We start from the raw sequence: 3,153 nt of genomic DNA on the forward strand, positions 1-3,153 counted from the left end.
GTTTTTCTGTGAACTATCAAAGTTCATTTCTAGTGTTTCAAAAATATCCGAGTTTGTACACAAATCCAAACATTCCAGATGTGCAGTTTTAAATTGTTCATATCGGTCGCACAATTTTGTGAATAGTGTTTTCACAGTTTTCACATTATCCCGTGAAATCATCTTTGTTTCTAATTCATTGTATAACTTAGTTAGCTGAGACAAATTAACTGTTCTTCTCTTCCGAGATTCTTCATACGCTTCTTCGCTATCCATCTTTTTGGAGTGAATCGAGAATTGTAGCGGATCACATCATTCAGGCAGGCATCAAATTATAATAAGACGATAACTCAAGTATGCGGTATAAATATGTATCTTTTATTCCTCAAAATTACACTTAATTTTGGCTTCTTATACTCATATATTATATCAACCGATTCTCTACAATAGAATACAAATACACATAAACATACATCGTAAGTAAAAATATAACTTAAAACACTAAAATCATAATACTAAACAAACAATAGGAAACACTTTCTTTCACGCTTTCTTTCACGCTTAATGAATAACTTGCTAAAGTAAAAAGTTACTTGAAATAAATATTACTTTATAAATACTTTTACAATTCTTAATATTTCTTCTTTAAATAAATATTCTTCTTAAAAATGTACATAAATTATTTCTTACCGATTATGATCTCTCTATAAATAACGATGTGTCTCCGTAATCAAATAATTTGTAATGAATAAAAACTATAGACAACGTAACGTACGTAAAAGGCTAAACGTCATAAAACTTTAAAAACGGGAAATATAGCAATTCATAAGAGCGCAACGTTACATGTATGCGCAAATACCCAAAAATCGTATCTACAAGTATTACAAATAAAATAAATAACTTCAGTAATAATTAATGAAGTAACCCAACAATTTGGAATTACATTTCAAATCTAACAACGGCATAGTAAAAGAGTTGAATTTTCATGTAAGGATTGATTGTATCAATAAAAAGGTAGCAATATTGGAACAGTATGAATAAAAAATTGGTTCGCATCAATCATGTCAATTTAGAATGCCACGTCCTTTTTTTATTCAAAATATTGAATTGAAACAAATTTCAGTAGTTTTCATACGAATGACTCGTATAATAAAATTATTTGTTTGCAACAACCAATACAGAACATAATAGCACTCTATATAGCAGAATAGTAAATGAGTTGCATATCCATGTAAAGGCTAGCAATATTTGAACATTTAAATTGACGGGATGGTACAAATGTACATACCTATGTTTCACTTTATAAATTATATACCCGTACAATTTACGTTTGATCATTTGTCAAAACAGAATCATGTTAATCCAAGACAAACGAGGTGAATTTCGATTAAAAATCTTGTATTAAATGCACCGAGTTATAGTTAGAAATTGGAAGAGACAATTAAAAATGGGGAAAGAAACAACGTAAACCATTATGTTTATATCCCATCATATACAAATATTTCTCCGATGTCTCGGATAACCTTTCTTTCCGTATTGATATTTGTACATGTAACTTCTGAAAAGAAAATATATAGAAAATCTGCTAATCAGTAAATATAATGGACTTAATGGAACTGATCATGCTGCGTTATTGAACATTAAAATTTGACATACTGCGTTATTAAACCTTGACTTGTTATAACATATACTACGTTATAACACTTTAACTTGTTATTAAATACTTTGTTATTATAATTTGACTTGTTCTAACATACTTCGGTAGTCATGTAATTACAATTTCATCATTTCTGCGTTATTACAATTTGACTTGTCCTGCGTTATCACAATTTAAATTATTTTGTGTAATTACAATTATACTTGTTCTGTGTTGTTATACTTTTACTTGTGCTTACATACTTGTTCTTACATACTGCATTATAACAATTTTACATGTTCTGACATACTGCGTTATTAAAATTTTACTTGTTTTTACATACTGAGTTATTTCAATTTAACGTGTTCTGAAATACCGCGTTATAGCAATTTAACTTGTTCTTACATTATGCGTTTTTATAATCTAACTTGTTCTGACATACTGGATTATCACACTTTAAATTGTTCTTACATTATTCGTCATTACAACTTAACTTGTTCAAGTATACTGTGTTACTACAATATCACCAATAACACAGGTGATGATTGATGTAGGTCCATTACTGAAACGAGCCGGTATTTGTATGACTAAATTACTAAAATTAGATGCAAACTTTCTATTGAAAAGATCCCTTAATCTTAACTCTTTAGAGGATTTGTATTTTAAATTGAACCTAACCAATGTAGCTTCGTCTGTTAAGCTCTTATAACATGTGTTAAATGTTTTGAGTAAGAGGTTAAAATATTGATAATAATCATTTACTATAGTGCGTTCTTCGGATAGTCGCATGCGTATAAGACTGTTGGTCGCTGGTATAAAACACTTTTAACAATTTTGAATATATAGTTGACGTTCTTGCTGATAAACACGATCTTCATTAAAGGGAACTACAAGAAAACGTTAAACAAACCATTTTTGATATCGTAGCAAAACAAATTGCAAAGCAACATAAACTTACATATGCAGATTTGTGAGAGATTTTTACCAAGACATAAGTTTCCGCTGTGTTATGACAATTAGTGAATAGACACATCAATTGTCATACTTCGATCGTCACCATAGAGCGAACCAATGAACTACATAATGAACATTGACTGGATACATATTGACATTACATTGGAAAATTTAAAACTTCATTAAAATTTCTTTCGTTCATTGTATATGCGATATGCTTTGAACTTTTTGTATCTTTATAGTCATGAGTAAAAAACGGAGAGGGGATTTGAAAAATATTTTTAAATGTGGAGTATATCAGAGAACTCCGTTGAAGTAGAAAACAATGTTAAAAAAATTGAAAAGTTTAGACCTAAATTGATTTTAAAAATACATAAAAAAGTTCACAGATTGTTTATAAACATACAAAGATTGATTATAAAAGTACACAGACTGATTTTAAGAATACCCAGATTAATTTTAAAAGAACACAGCTTGACTGAAAAAGTATATTCTTTATTGTAAAGGTACACAATTGTATAATCCGATTGTATAGAGCTTGATTATGAAAGTACATAGCTAATGAAAAAAATAGACTTGTCCTA

The 3,153-nt window shown here is 28.8% G+C and overlaps 1 long non-coding RNA gene across 1 annotated transcript; it reads right to left on the reverse strand.

The window, feature by feature from the left end:
- Positions 1-336: 336 nt before the first annotated feature.
- Positions 337-930, reverse strand: LOC134684061 (uncharacterized). The gene is made up of 2 exons (XR_010101155.1): positions 670-930; positions 337-420 (listed from the first exon to the last, which is right to left on the reverse strand). It is a non-coding gene; the product is annotated as an uncharacterized LOC134684061 (long non-coding RNA).
- Between the last annotated feature and the right edge of the window lie 2,223 nt (positions 931-3,153).

The sequence above is a fragment of the Mytilus trossulus genome, chromosome 9, assembly GCF_036588685.1.
Source record: "Mytilus trossulus isolate FHL-02 chromosome 9, PNRI_Mtr1.1.1.hap1, whole genome shotgun sequence".
NCBI lineage: Eukaryota > Metazoa > Mollusca > Bivalvia > Mytilida > Mytilidae > Mytilus > Mytilus trossulus.